Here is a 17,146-nt window from a genome sequence, read left to right on the forward strand (position 1 = left end):
GGACGTCCTCAGGCACGGTAGAGTGATGACTTGCGCAAGACGGCTGGCAGGAGCTGGATGCGAGCAGCCGAAAATCGATCTCAGTGGCGTGCTCTTGGAGAGGCCTATGTCCAGCAGTGGACTGCGATAGGCTGATGATGATGATGAAAAACACACTGAGAATTATGAGATATGCAAGAGGAAAGATGTTTGTGCATGATTTCCTGGTGACAAGAAATAGTTACGCGTAGGCTAAAACTTCGTCCACAAGAAAACGAAAAGAAAATTACTTCATAGTCACCATGGGCATAATCATTTTCATAAACAAAAGCTGGCGCTTAAAAAAATCCTACTTTTACTGCCATCTAATTTTAACCCTAGATCCCGCCCGCTTGCTAAAAACAAAAAACGGCTGCCAATATCTTAAGTAACATCAAACCCTATTTCTGACATAATACGGTCACAAAAAATCGAATTATGGCAACCTAGGGACAGGCTCATTTATCAGCCCAAGGCTGTACGGGAGAGAAATTGAAAAAGATTAATATTATACGCCCTGAAGAAAGAGCTAGGATCCTATCCACCATCAATATTATTTTAGGAGACATATTGAACTTTTATTTGATCGCTGAACTATCGTTTTCAATGTAGAGGCTGAAGGAAAGTCTTCTTCTTTATAGCATCTGATTTATTAACCTAATAAGCCCTATTGTCAGCACGTTACCAGACATGATGGCCCTTTTATGAAATTGCAAAGGAAGGCTTTTCAAGGGCTTCAACTAAGTTAAAATGCTTTCCAGAGTTAGAAATTATTCCTAGGATTTTTGTGCTTGTTTTTAACTTTATCGTACGGAGGAACCAAGTGTTTTTTACTCAGATTTCCAAAGTGCATATGTTCTTTTATAATATGCCAAAAAGGTTGTTATTCACACCTTCTGCTAACCCCATAAACCTACCAAAGCGTGAAGATAACCCCATAATAAAATCAGAGTAATAAACATTTATTGGATGAAGTGAAACAACAGATATGTAAACGTACTGTAGCGAGGTTTACGATGCCGTAGTAAAATAATAATATATGCGTTTACATGTGCACATTGACACCTGTAACATGATTATGGGATTATATTTTCCTGTTTCAGGGAAACATAATAAAAAATACGCTGTCAAGAAAATATTGCCTTCAAAAAACATAACCCTTTTTGTCAGTCGGGTAAAAGTAACTTATAAGGTACCTAAGTTATCAGTAAACTTGTTAGCTACCAACAGCTAAATGTATTACTTGTATCTAGCGTAGGTTCACGTCGATGGTATAATCAGTGGGAATCGAGTTCATTGTTTCTCAATAGCAAGGCCCTTAGACATTGGATAAAGTTCCATAACCCAGCTAAAGTTTACGAGGAAATCTACTAAAGAATACAAATGCGTTCAATTTCGCTTGAAGTATTGAAACAGCGCTGAAATGCAGCGCAATATGGCCGAATGACAGTAATGGAGGATTACACGATCCAAGGTTTTTTACGATATCACCCGGCACGAAGCTCTCTTTGATTTATTTTTGGTTTTACGAGATGAGGAAATCATTAACCTCGTTATGGGGGCAGTCGAATAAATTACAGCCCTTTTGAAATAATAAATAGACGTATAAAAGTTCTGCCTCTTTTCTTCATGATATAGAGTTATCGGACAATTTGGATCGCCATGGTCTAGTCAAAAAGTATTTACCATTATCATGGCCAAATCATTGCTACAAAAAAAAGACCTACTTCAATATCCAGGAATACCTTCTCATAATTGTGACATAGACTGTGCTGAAAACCACATCAAAACTGGTCAGCCAAACGTGAGAAAAATGTCGCACCAACATACATACAAACGTATAGGCCTAACCGAGGCCCTACTTTTTTTGAAGTCGGTTAAACATTGCGATCCGCTATTTGTCAAAATTGTCTAACAGAACTTACCACAACCCATTCCATATACCATAATAAAATAAAAGAAGTATTACAAAATTATATTCTATTTTCAAACAGATTTCTACGATAACTGGACAGAAGACGATCAAACTGGTTCAATGTAGTTCGCGTTAAGTTTGTTCGTATTGTCTAGGGAGTAAAATCGGGACAGAACAATAAAATCTATCGCCCCGCCCCGGTTTGTGTTGCAAGCTTTATTGAAGCGAAGCGATAGAGGGAAATCTGCTGTGATTGGGGGTTATTGAGCTTGGCAATGAAGATGATTGCTGATTATTGAGATGATGGATTTTTGGCTACGAGTGTTGTGTAAGGTACGATGGGATATATATTTTTTGATATCCATAGGTGCACTGTTTTTATACACCATTTCAACCATTCCCCCCGTTTAGCGCACATGGAAAAAAGTCGCCTATGTGTATCACCCACATTACTACTAAATTCCATCAAAATCAATCTAGTAGCTTTTTGTGTGAAAGAGAAACCATGAACCATGAATTCATCCATGTACACACCACCTACAGCATAAAAGTATGTGAATAAATATTAATATGTTTCTGTTTCCGTGTAACAAAAGTCATAAATCTCTGCGTTGGTAATATTGCTAGCTGTATACAGGTATACATAGATGTAGTATAGAGTATAGATACATACAGAAACCAATCAGTGAAGCCAAATGAAACCTTTCTTTATATTTAGCAAAAGAAAAAGCTTGATGAATTACATATTCTATACTAATATAAAACTGAAAGAGTTTGTTTCATTGAACGAGGAATTTATCTTAGGAACTACTAGTCCGATTAAAAAAAAAACAGTTTTTTTTTATCGAGGCTACTTTTTATCGAATAGTTCCTGTGAGAGGTGGGTGACACTGCTGGTGGAAAGTAGTACAATTTGATAAAATGGTCCTCAAATTGTCTAGAAATAGGTAAGAAACTAGTAAAAATTATAGCTACTCAATAGATTCCTAAATTCCTAAACACCTTAACTAACAATTTTTGTATAAAATTTTAGATTTTTATAATTCCTGCTTTAAAGAATTTTGTTTTATTAATAGAGGAGATATAGGGGAGGGAGTAAAGGGGGGTGAAGAGGGGGTAATTGACAGCGGATGGGGTGCGCCGCTTTGCCGTTGTCAGTCAAGGGCGGGGCCTTTGTTTCTTCATTATTTTAAACGTTCAGCTGATTTTATGTTCAAGTTTTTTTTTTTTTTTTATAAATAGACGATAATAGGGCGGCTTTGAATTTCGAGCTGTTTTGTTTTTATGGGTGTTTTGATGTTTTATATACGAGTAAGAAACAACTTTACTTGTACTTTAATTTGCCGAATATTTTTTAAAAAGTTTATCATACTTTACTATGAAAGCGCGGGTCTTTCGTCATCTCAACACACTTAACTCATCACGAATGTGTTCAGTTGGTGAAACTCAAAATTTTGACATTTATCATGTCGTCAACTCGACACGTCAAGATTTTGATGCGTGTTCAGTTGGTGAAACTTAAATTATACACTTTTATGTTTTCACCAACTCAACACGTTTTATAATTGAACCCGATTTTAAGCAAAAAGTACAGTCAACAAATGAATGTATTCATTTTCTGTGTCACAAACAGCATCGGCCACTGAACGTCAGCTTAGCAAACGCTTCAAACGCGAACATGGACTCCCAAACTACTTAGTACAAGTACTACGAAATCATAAGTGCATTGAAGCCAGATGCATTAGCAACTTTTAATAATGTTCTACAATAAAATAATGGTATTGAAATCGAATTATTGTTTGTCACAAGTACTAGGGTAACAGAACTGAACAGAAGATATTCTATCTTCAATATTAATCGGATTGCTAAGTAATGCACATCTGTTTTTCTACAATTTATCGACAGAAGACTTTCAAGTACTGTCTGTAATTCATAATACTTTGTTTTTATATTACTGTTTTACTGAAAATCACCAACTGTTTGATTTTCATTATTACTCACGTACTATGTTCGTTTTCTTTCTCACTATATGGTCTACTACTGCCATTCCGTTTGCTTGTCAGGTTCATAATCGCAATCGTAATAATATTTGTGTCACCATTTCATTAAAGTTGTCTCAAAAGGGCTTCAGCGTGTTGGTTTCGGCCCCACGTTCGCCTCCCAAAAATCTGGGACTCTGTAGTCCCGAGGTCAAGAAGAGCCATTCACAATCATTTTACTTAGACTAAGATAAATAATAACTACAGAGATCAATAAAATCAACATTAGAAATAGAATATTTAAGTAATACCACAATCATGTCGTGAGAAAGAAAACGAAAATTGTATGTAAGGAATAATGGAAATCAAATAGTTGGTGATTTTCAATATCCTCAATCAAAGAAAAACATTAATAAAAAAAAAACAAAGTATTATGAATAAATATTACAGAAGGTATTTGAAAAGTCTTTTGTCGATAAGTTGAAGAAAAAGTGCATTACATTAGTAATAAGATAGCGAATATCTTCTGTTAAGTTATGTCTCCCTAGTACTTGTGACAAAAAAAATGATTCGATTTCAATACCATTATTTTAGTGTAGAACATTATCAAAAGTTGCTAATGCATCTTTCTTCGATGCACTTATGATTTCCTAGTACTTGTACTAAGTAGTTTGGGAGTCCATGTTCGCGTTTGAAGCGTTTGCTAAGCTGACGTTCAGTGGCCGATGATGTTTGTGACACAGAAAATGAATACATTCATTTGTTGACTGTACTTTTTGCTTGAAATCGGGTTAAATTCCAAAACGTGTCGACTTGGTGAAAACATAAAAGTGTATAATTTAAGTTTCACCAACTGAACACGCATCAAAATCTTGACGTGTCGAGTTGACGACATGATAAATGTTAAAATTTTGAGTTTCACCAACTGAACACATTCGTGATGAGTTAAGTGTGTTGAGATGACGAAAGACCCGAAAGCGTAATGTATAACCAAAAACAGATTGGAGTTTAATGCGCACATAAGAATTAGAATTAAATTAATGTAAGCTATATGGTTGTCAATCATTCTGTACAATCACATTCAGGGCGGTCACAATTCCAACTAAAGGTTTATGCGCATTATTATTTCAACACTTCAATTAACGGAAATCCAATCAAATGTTATTCCTCAAAATTACAATTAATACATGTACTATACAATTATTGCCATATATTTCATCTATATGTAATAATATTTCAAAGCAGAAGTGTTTGTTTGTTTTTTAGGAACTACTAATCAAATAAATAAAAATGTTTCAGCCTTAGATAGTCCATGCATAAAGCATACCAATTTTTATCCAAGCGCACGAAGTAGCTACCATAGGACACGCCGGTGGACGCAGGCCTCTTAATATACAACCCACAAACCATATTCAACTTTAAATCTGTCACATAAAGTGTAAAATAAAATGTAACATGTTTCTAAGAAATAAGACAAGTCACATCTTTCATTCTGTTTTAATTTAATAAAAACTTGTTCCAAGAGAGTCTGTTTGTTCTTATCGGGTGTCAGAAAGAAAAAGTTTATTAATCAGCCTATTTTACTGCTTTCCCTAGAGACCGGGGCTGGCCAAACTGTTGTACTCATTATCTTCTTGTCTCACTTATTAACTAAGTTGGGATTTAGACTCTATGCCACGGTATTAAGGTAGATAATTGAGTGGCGATGTGTCCAAATAAATTCAGCCAGCTTGTTCGTAGATTTATTAAGATATTCTTTAAACGGTCTATGTTCTTAAGTTTATGTTTACCCAGTTCGCACAGTTTCCTCTGAAACAACAATACAAAGACCAACTCAAGCCTGGTTTATGCAAATTAATGATTTTATTAACCAACCCGAGTAATATAAAGCCGATAGTAATCTCGTTAATTAATGTTAAGCGCTTATGACGACCGCCGATGCCGATGGCGTGAACACTGAGGTTTCACAAATACCCTCAGGCGAGATACAATGAAATTCTACGACGCTGTTTTGACTTGGTTACCATTTATAAAGACCGCCATGGATTGAGTTAGTAACTGGGTATATCCTATGTATCCAACTGCTGAATAAGCAAGCCGTAGTCGAATTTCTATGAACCCCAAAACCCAGATGTATTTTGCTTTGAGGATTTTCTCAGTGAGTCTTATAACCGGATTCATATATGGTTCAAAGTAAGCTCCGTTTACATGAAATATAAACAAAGTGGATAGTCCACGAAGCTTTAATTGCTGAATGTCGGTGGGATTGCAAACTACTATCCAGGGAAAACTGGATTCATGTATGTTATGTTCGTCTGTATATTATTAAGTTAACTTTGTGAAACTAAACCGGGTACCTGCGCAAACAAATCTGATTTTAGTAGATCAGCGAGTATATTTGCGAACATTTTAGGGATGGCGAAGTAAAATAAAGAATGATTATCATAATACTTCCCAAAATTCCCGCCGCATAAAACGAAAGTAAGGAGTGGATAAATAATAAATTCTAGAACAACGGCCAAAGGTCCAATTTTCTGGCACATTAAGCTCTATTTGGGCTCAATATTTTCTAATCTTCTCGAAAAGTTTTTATCGTTTGACTCTTTACATCCGACCCTCTTTGGCGGTGTCACTTCCAATCAACTTTACGAACTTGATGCTTAAAATGTTTGCTAAAACATATTTTCTTCTGTCACTAGGCAAATTCCGGTTTTTGCGGATGGTTTTCCCTTTTAAATAATTTTGTTTTGCTTATAATAAATACCCTGGATTTTTGGTGAAGATATTTCGTAGGTACTATCTAAGTCCCTGTTATATAGACATTACAATACTTGTTAACAGACTTCCCTAGTCCTTTTAATATATTCATGCGTGTATAACATGGATACACGTATGTAGCTACATGATAAAGCAATTATGTTTGGTACCATCTGCTACCATGTGCTAGGTAAAACTTGTTCATAAGCGTTTATAAGTGATATACAAGCCGGCAATACATATTTTCCTGAATAGTTGAACATAAAATAAAGATTAGGATATTTTGTAATCATCTGGCCAAGGTCAGAAGCAGTGGATGCGGGTTGCTGAAGATCGAGCAAAGTGGCGAACTTTGGACAACGCCTTTGTTCAGCAGTGGACGTCTTTCGGCTGACACAATGACGATGACGATATGATATAATGTGTTCGACCTAAAATTAATTATTTCCCTTCCTATTTCAGCAAGAAACCTATAACTTTAGATAAACATATCAGGTAACAAGAACGAGCGTCATTAACTCAACGTTTTGTCCCCAAACGACGCCACGGCATACATACAACATCTTTGTAAATGAGAACCGCGATTTATGTACGCCGTAACGTATAGTATTTGCGGGGAATTCGAGGAAATTGCAGTGATTTCCATGTGAAGACATTTAATAGGTACCTGTATTGTGATGATCTTGATACTTAGAAAGGGTCACAGTGTGAGGTTATTATTTTCCATGAAACTGTAAGACGTGTACAATTAAAATAAGTCTCTCTATTAATGATTAAGCCGTCAGATACATTCTTAAGCCTATGTTAAATCTGGAATTTAGTTGTTTATTTATAATATTGACTTTTGTAAAATACCTCTTGTTAGCTCCATATTTTAGAAACAAGATTTCAGTGAAAATTTGATAGCTTTTTCGGTGAGTTTGATTACAAAATCTGTATTAATAAGTCTTCTGAACTCAGCTCTTAACACGTGTGATCAAAAGATTTTAGTTATCAACTTATGAAATTTGTTGGATTATTCAGACCAAAAAGGTTTAATTCTAAATTTTAAGTTTACAAACGAATTAAATTCATTTGAAACATTTGACCTTCGGTAATCCAATAAAAGGTCGTCAACCATTAATTGGAATTACCAACATTAGAATAGCTTTATCAATGTTGACAAAGTACGGACAAATTCTGTTACTGACAATTTACTTTATAACTCCACTTAGTAACTGTAGCTCTTTGCTATATTTATTAATTTATTTAAAAAATCTTATTTTTAAAGGATTCTGAAATCAAGTCCAAAAAAGTACAAAGGGTCAAGGTCAAATTAAAATTTCATGTGTATGTAACTTTGTAGCAAATTTTTAATTTATGTACATATTAAAAATACTTACTTACATGAAAGCGAATGTATTTATATGTATTATGTAAATAAGACAATAAAAAGAGCGTCATAAATGAGAACTAAAACTGTTCCATTACAATATATTTAACGACCTCCAGATTCCATATATCTTCGTCACTTAAAACACAAAAAAACTGATCTCAGTATGTCACCCGCACTGACATTCTTTCATTCTTCCTAGGGCAGTAAACCTTTCTAAAAGGGTTTTATATGTCACATTACCATATTTATACCTACCTTCGGGAACGCTCAAAATTGTTTTTTTATTTGCGCATTCGTAAAGGGATTTGTCATGATATTTCAGTGATGTATAAACTGGCTTTTGGTTTTATGGTAGAGGTATTTTAATGTGTGCCTTTTAATGACAAAAGGACTGAATGATATTGAATGATTGGAATTAGGATAGGTCACTCTGGATCAAAAAATCTCTTCTATCTTTTCTTATGCAAAAATAAGTTTAAGTCATTATGCACACAGTTAGCCTTAACACGATACAAAAATGTCAACTTTAGTCAATTTTAAATGACATTACTAAAGATTCCTTCAGTCAAGGTCAACTCCGTGAGATTTAGATCCACAAAGAAACCCATCGACCAACAGTATCTGCTGACCACAGAATACCTACATGAAAGCGAACAAAGCACTAAACTGAATTAATAGCTACTCGAGGTCAAGGTCATCGGTCAAAGAGCATTTAGCATGTGACCTTGAACAAGAATGAATGAAGTGTTGCTTTGTAGTTGTGAAGTATGCGTGGACTAGATGCAAATGTATTGGTGCTTTGTTTTCAACTTTTCTAACAGTTTTCCCCTAGTTCAACCAACAGAACAAAATGCAATTGCGTTTTCGCCATTTTTCACGAGATGAGTTCAAAGTTTTTTAATCAAAAGTATGCAGTATTGTAATGTAATCAATTTATCGCAAATGTATGAGGCTGCCACAACTATTTTTTAATGTGAGATAGAATGTAGAATCTCCCACGAGAATATTTCATCATCATCATCATCAGCCTATCGCAGTCCACTGCTGAACATAGGCCTCTCCAAGTGCACGCCACTGAGATCTATTTTCGGCTAGATCAGATATTTGTCCAAGTTTAATAAATCCTCTTGTAACGAAACTGAAAACAGCGACTATAGACGTCACCGGCAGTCCAACAAAAACTAAGTTTTCGTCAAGTAATTCCCTATAATTGAATGAACCCCCTCAAAGGGGGAGAGTGGTCTCCAACAAATTACCCCACACTTCCCCAACCATTGTGAGAGGTTTTTTCGACATGAAAAAGGGACCATAATAAATTATTGAATAAAATAAACGATTGCTGTAATTTTTCATGATAAAGAAAATATGAGAAATCACTTTTCTTTGAAACAGTTAAGAGTTTCGAATGAGGTCAACTTTTTGGGGAACGCTTTGTTATTTCCGGGAGTCGTAAACTGGTGTACGGAACCCTACTAAATAATAATAATATATGGCTTTCACGTTTTGGGTCATTTTTTGTGGGTTCCGTATAAAGCATTGCCGTATTTTATCAGGATGAACAAGCACTACGCGGTAATAGATTTGGTTTGTGAAATCATTTGTTCCTTTCCAGTTCATATAAGATTAAAATAATGGAATTATAGCTTTAACAAACGGTCTGCCATTTCAGATATATTTTTCAAATTGCACAAAATTCAAAAATAGAACTTTATAAACACAAGCTACCTCCCAGGCGTCTCACATTTATACATACATACAGACATGAATTTCAAACACACTGATTTCAGACTCCTTCATTATTTAGATACCCTGAGGACACCTGTTTCTTCGCGCGAACAGTTTTATTAAACAGAAAAGAGAAAAAGGAGATTAAGTAAAATGTATGATAAGCTGTTGCTGGCGTTGAGATATTTTAAGTGTTTTTTACTTCCAGAGTATTTTTGGAAAAATACGGTGAGCTAAGACTATACTTTTTGCACCACTTACGACTCCACAGTAACACTTTACTAATGAAAAATTATCCGTAGTCATTTCCTATATTTCGGAGATTCATTCTCTAGACATTCTTTTCTTAGGTAAGTACCTAAAGTCATATTGATGTTCATATTTATTTTAGTAGCTTCCAAAAGAGAATCTTAAAGATATGCATAGTAAAAACTTGTTTATGCTTTTGAAGTTTCTTCTCGGTTTTGTTTACTCGTCTGCTAAGAGTTGATTAGCCTTAAGTTAAGTGCTGTGAGGTTTCAACAGACTTATCTTAATGGCATTGAACTTCGCTTTCTCATAACTAAACGCAGGTCATTAACACTACAGTCGGTTATACTGGTAAAGCATTAATTTGAAGTGTGATTTTCAATTTACTTAGAGGAATTCCTTCGTCAAATTATTACTTAATATGTTACACAATACTCATGTGCTATATTGAATCTGTAAATGACAATTTAAATGTAAAATCCTACCCTACAGAAATATCTAGTAAAATCGATACCAGCTTAGTTTTGTACGAGTTTAAAAGAACCCGAGTTCAAAGGCATTCTTTACAAAGAAAATAAAAGCAGTCTCGGACTTCCTTTAACATACGAAACTAGTCTCATCTATACTGGATAAAATTCTGAAAGTCGTCACATGACCGTTCGGTTTCGGCCACGTGCCTTTTTAGAACACTTTCACATCGGCGGATTTAGTCGCGCGTATTGGCTCGTTTTTGTACGTGGCAAAATACCTGCAGTGCTACTTCAGGTGTCAACGTATTTACCGGTAGTTGTCAATTGTTTTTGTGTGACACTGTCGGCACGGTCCATTCGGAAAATTTGCCAGAGTGAAAGTACAGTAAAGGTGGTTTCACAAGATCTGCGTGTCATCCACGTACCTAAAACACTGGGTGCACTCTAATAACAAATGATGGATACGCGTGAGTTATATAGCAAATGTGCAACACGAAAGCCTAACCGAGCAGTTACGCGCGGCAAAACTCCCCATTCTAAAAGCGCTCCTAGAGGTAGAATCGAATGCCCCGGCACGCCTCCCAGCCATACACGATAGCTTCCCAAATCGTTTGTCATTTTAAGTGGACCTGACTCGGTAATGAACAGGCCGACTTCGTTCGAAAGCAATTTTGTGGTCACGCATCCAGATTATGTAAAGGACGGAAATAAAATTGGCACACCTTTTTTCCTGGCTTTTTATTTGGGAAAAAGCTTGCATTTGAAATGTATTTTATATTATAATGTAAATGGATATTTGCGTATGATTTATTTACATTTAGATATGGTTATAAATTTACTAAATGTATATTTATAACTATATACAAGCAAGCTTGTTATATACAAGCAAGTTCTTCTTTGAAAGAAAGCGTTTTTTTAAGCCTAAGACTCTAATATTGATTTGCTTCACCAATAGTCATGAAAATGTATTGTGTAAGCTTTCAAACCGGCAATTTTAAGCTCGTACAAAAATCATCTTCAATTTTAAACAACTTCAAACGACACGATATAAATGCTACTACATTACACTGACATAATGAATTCTCACAAACTCCGATGCATTCAAAGGCCAGGCAATATATTTCACACAAGATTTGAGATCCTATTGCCTCCAATAATTTCTGCAACAGTTGCCAATTCGTGTACTTTTATTGCTGGCATAAATTCTATTGCAATCGCTTTACCTTGCCTTGGAAAAACTCCAGCGTGGAGCGAGTCCGTGAAGATTTTATGAGTTAAGTTGAGCAGTTTTCAATAACACGGAGTAGGAAGCTGGTGTATGAAGTTTTGAAGAATTGATGTATCTGTTGCTGGTTGTTTGTTGTTTAGATTTATGAGTAAAATCTTATAGTAATGGAATTTTATATCGATTTTTAAATTGTTATGACGAAGGTTTTAAATTGTCATGGGATGGGTGGCTCTCCGTACTTCTGGAACACCAAGACTGTTTTGGCTTTCATTCAATATCCCACCTCAAACAGGGAGTATCATTTAGAATCCCATCAAAACCTTGTTTTATTTACTGAACATTATGATGCAATTAACTTAAATATGTATTTTTCTCATAAACATTACATATTTTCCCAAAATTAAAACACAATTTTTATCCCGGAAATTCTTTACAAAGACGAATAAATCTTGTATGACATCTATTCAGTTTGGTTAAAATATATCAAAAGACCCGAACGTGAATGGAGAATAAAGTCAGAAATCGTTTATAGCAGAGAAATGGCCATTGTAAGGCGATATTCCATACAATATGTAGCGCCCATTCTATCTTTCAACGAACGATATGGGAATATTTTTCGTATATTAAATTTTGACATAGTGTAGCCGATTAATATAATATGACTAGGTATTCCCCGTTATTTCATTCTTTCTTTTCAAGTGGTCAAAACTAGCTTTTCTCAGCTTGAGATATAACTTTATTTTTGGCAATATCAAAAATAAATTGTAATAAACCTTAATATTTTACAAACAACGTCAACTTCAGATTCACGTCACGTAACTTATTTCGAAGTTTCACATACACAGACATATTGACAGTTTGGCTTACACCCAGTTTTAAACATTGCCAAAATAGTTTACTAAAAATACCTTGGGAAACGAACATCGCAATATATAATTCTTCATTCGCAATATAAACTTCAGGTGTCAAAATCATATTACATGCTCAGATAAGCAAAGGACTCTTGCATTTAATATCGAAATTAGTTTAGTGACTTGGACGAGTTTTACCTACGTATTTACTATAAATATGTAGGCACCTCAATCGTAGAGTGTAGTAATTAATGGTTTTCCGACAGATTAATAGTCAAAGTGGCAATTTTTTCTCCGACCGATTTTAGCCAAGACATTATAGTGCACAAACATTTGCTAGGATGCCGACACGACCGGAGACAGGAACGACATTTAAGTGCTCTCCGATTCACAGGGGTATAGTTCACCATTCTATACTCCGTGATGCCGAACTAGAAATGGGACTCGAGACCCCGTGCATAGCTGTGTTTCTTGGTGACCAGTAGAACCATGCGGCGGTAAAAATGGTAATTATTGCCAAGAATTCAATTAGAACTATTTATAGGAGAAGGAGAAGGCCTCAAACACCTTGGCCTTTTTTACAAGATTTTATTTAGTTACAAATTTGTGTACACACACATAATAAAGAAAGAAGACAGGAAAGAAAGAATTATGTATTTAAATTTATTTCCCTTTTTAAGTGTGGTTTCGGAATTCTCTAGCATTTGACTAAAAGTGTGTGTTACAACGATTTTAGAAAGCCTCCTTGTTATGCCCGAATGTTTCTATTCCTTTTATTTATAAAGGTTCGATTGCGTGGCGTTTCCCTGATCAGTGGTAATGATACATAATTTATGGATATACGGCGAGAGTCTTTCTGTGAATAATATATGCCAGTTTCGGGTTAGATGGTGTTTATTTACACTGACAACCAATAAATCTGGGTAAATAAAAGGACTTTGGAGATAGAAAATAAAGAATTAAAATTATTTGTAAGTTTTTTATTTTATTTTTGTGTAAATTATGTACATTGCTAGAAATTATAAAAAAACTGTCAAAAGTAAAATAAATTGAACTAGATAAAGAATTAAAATTCTTAATTGCAGCCTTAAAATATGGGTTCTAGAATTTTGAATAACAATCAAAGCTTATCCTATTTAACTTATTAAAAAATGAGTTTTCTAGGTTGGCTTATGTAATCACACTACTGAATTTATTTTAATGATGGATTCACTATTTTAAAGACTCATTACGTGCAATACATCAAAAGGGATTTTATCTTTAATTTAAACCAAGTGCTTAAGTGGCCCTTTTTACCGATAAAAAACGGTAAAAAATAATACTAAATATATATATTTTTACATACCTAATAGATTTTAGCCTTATCATATTTAATTTGCATGAAATGTTTAAAACGAGCAATAATTTCTTAAAACAATGATAAAAATAATTTTACCAGTGCAAAATAATTAAAATAAACTGCAAAGTATTTTCGACATTATTAATTCCCTAACTTTATTCCAATTTGGATAGTCACACCATATCTTCTTTTATACTTCTCTTTCTAACATCATATCAAACCTATTTTTATTGTCTTTCACTTCATTGCTCCTCTTCCTATTTTTTCCTCATCTTTGCCATATCCACTCAATTTAGTCGTTACATGAATCGAAGGCATGTAGGTACTCTGAAACCTGATGGTCAAAGTTCAGCCATCGAAGTTGCGCGGATCGTTAATGAAGTTCGGCTGAGCGACGACGTCACGACAACGTTGCGAGACCGTCACGACAACGGCACGACAACGTTGCGAGCTGCAGTTACTTCGAACTTGACAAGTTTCTTCACGATAGATGATTCAGTGGTGAGTTGACACATTTTGGGAGTGGATTGGTTAAGTATTGATTGGTTGGTTGATATAGTCGTAATTTTAAAATAGTCTGAGTAATTTACTTATCTTCAGAATTAAAGAAAAAATAAGAAAGAATTAAAGTATGCAAAGTTATGTAAAAGAAATACATTTTTTCGAACACTGCTTCTCTATTCCTATTTTAAACTTGATTTAAGTATTTTATCTCCACCCAGGGCCACTTAAGGTAAAGCTATAAAAATATGTAAACTTTATTTATTTACATATTCAATAGTTATGTAATATGTAAATTAATATTTTTTGTCAAAATCAAGACAAAATTAAAAAAAAAAAAAACATTCGATTTAACAAAAAACAACTTTGTATATTTATTTACTTATTGAATCCTATAAAGGCTTAGATTTGAACCACACGATTCAAGTTCTTTAACCACTACCTAACCATGACTTTGACCTCTATTACAAAGCTATAAACTTGGTCGATAACCTTTTGACCTTAGACAAATTAAGTGAAAAGATGCGTGGGCATTAAATGAGTAGGTAGCACTTTCAAAACTAATGGAGTTGCCTAATAAACAAGTTTTAAATAAAATATCTACTTTGATTAGCTAAGTTTGAATCACTTGACTGTTGAATTGTTCTCACAAAGTCAACCAACTGTGATAATGTAGTATGTTGTAATAAAAAATACACTCGTAAGGTGATTCATGATTAGGTTGTTAGGACGTATTAATATAGATAATGTTTTTTTATTATTTTAACAAAAAATTCGAAGGTCTTTAAGAAAATCGAAGGTGTTATACATATATATAACTTGTGATACCAGGCGTTACTGTGCGGAAATCATTACTTTTAATGTTACATTAAATGTTAGGAAAAATATCCACTAGAATTACACATCAAAAATTTGTTCACATGAAACTCTTTTTTGTAAAGTTGCTCCTTATCAATTTTAAGACCAACTTTCGAAATCTGAATCCCCTAACACAACCTTTTATAAACTTCCCTCTAAAAATACTTTCAGCTACCTTGCTACAAACTTACACCAAAACACGACACAGAGTTTAACCCTCCAAGAAGCAAGAGCTCTCCAGACGTTCAGTGTCAAACGAGCGTGCAATCTTCTGTAGGGGTCCTTGAGGTCACTTAGACAAAATTTGTATGCAAGAAGATGCACGCTTTGCGTAAAGGAAATCTCTGACTATGTCTATATGCAGGGCACTGCATGAATATTTACATAGTGTTCTGAGAATGGGGTTTGCATTCAAATTTCCTTGTTTTAGAAAGTCCTTTTTTCTTAAAAAAACCTTTTTTCTCTAACCTTCATTTCAGGGTTCTGTGTTGTTGAATGTAAAAAGGTTGTCATTTCTTCTAATGAAAGGTGAATTTTTTAATGATTTATTTACCTTTTCAATTGGTAAGAAGTATAAAAAAGAAGCTATTTTCGCACGGCAACGAGGTATTATAAATAAGCCAGTATTAAAAATAGAACCTTTTAAAACCTCAGCCTTTAAAATACCTCAAGGCATTTACTGCTGAATATTTTGAGATAACCTCAAGATTTTAACTGAGGACTAAAGACTACCAGCTCAGCTTATTTATAAAGTAAACGTCTTAACGAAGATACTTCACGGCTATTTGAATAGAAATGTGTGTTTAAGGTACAGCTCCCGAACTGTTTACTGAGATGAAAATTAAATTAATATTGAAATGGCACATCTGGCGAATCGGAAATTTAATTAATATTCCAGGCTTTGTCAGAATTCGGAGATGTAATTTGTTTATCGATTATGGCTGGTATAAGATCTGTTTTGTAAGAAATGGGGACAATAATAATAATTGCAAGTGCTGTATGTAATTTATTCTGAAGACCTCAAATGAGAGCATCAGGCACTTATTTTTCTATTTTAAGAGGTTTTGTGTATATTTTGCAAGTTATATTTAGATTTGCGGTTCGTTAACAGTAACAATAAATCAATAATTTCTTACCTGGTTGTCGTAACAGGGACATCAGAAGTGGTAGATTTCCAGTATTTTCTATTTAGTCTTCAAAATAATCTGTAACAAGAAATAAATACACATTATAAACTTGTCAGACAGCTAGATATAGCTAGTGTTTTTACTGCCAAACCATTATGGACATTGCCTGCATTGAAATAGAGTTTTAAGTGGATTAAAACAATAGTGAGGAGAAGACCATAGACAACATGTTAAAGTTGTCAATCGATTTTAGATTCTATTTGGTTAACAACAAAGTCGTTAATGATTCACCACTCTCATTATGCTTCCTTATTAATATCCCGATTATTTACATAGCGACCTGCCTTCAATTAATTATCCAAGAGAGCTGAGCAACACTGATTCTAATCCCAGACCTTCGGAGGCCGTTAATCATGAGCTCTGAAGACGCAAGTCATTGTGTGACTGCTGCAAATAAAATTAATGTTCCATTATGTTTTGTGGCTGAGTGATCGCTTACCATAGAAAATGTATAGCGGATCATAATGAATGATGTTTTTAGATTGCGTGAATTAGAATCTGTGTTATTGTGACTTGAATGGATTTGTGGTTTACGGAAATTGTTGATGATGTAATTTTTCAGAATTGTGAACACGTCAAAAATTCTATGTATTAGCATTGATCTTGCAAAGCTTACATCTAAAGGTTATGTAACAATAGACTGGTTTACCTAATTAAGGTCAGTTGCACCACCACGAGAATATATTTTGTAAAC

The 17,146-nt window shown here is 34.3% G+C and overlaps 1 protein-coding gene across 1 annotated transcript in view; it reads right to left on the minus strand.

The window, feature by feature from the left end:
• LOC124637536 (metabotropic glutamate receptor 2-like) overlaps positions 1 to 17,146 on the minus strand; it is a 156,056-nt gene that overhangs the window by 98,311 nt on the left and 40,599 nt on the right. Inside the window, exon 2 of the mRNA XM_047174049.1 lies at positions 16,402 to 16,470. The gene's annotated coding sequence lies outside the window, so the exon portion shown is untranslated. The remainder of the gene's footprint in view (positions 1 to 16,401; positions 16,471 to 17,146) is intronic.

Source organism: Helicoverpa zea, chromosome 16 (assembly GCF_022581195.2).
Source record: "Helicoverpa zea isolate HzStark_Cry1AcR chromosome 16, ilHelZeax1.1, whole genome shotgun sequence".
Classification (NCBI taxonomy): domain Eukaryota; kingdom Metazoa; phylum Arthropoda; class Insecta; order Lepidoptera; family Noctuidae; genus Helicoverpa; species Helicoverpa zea.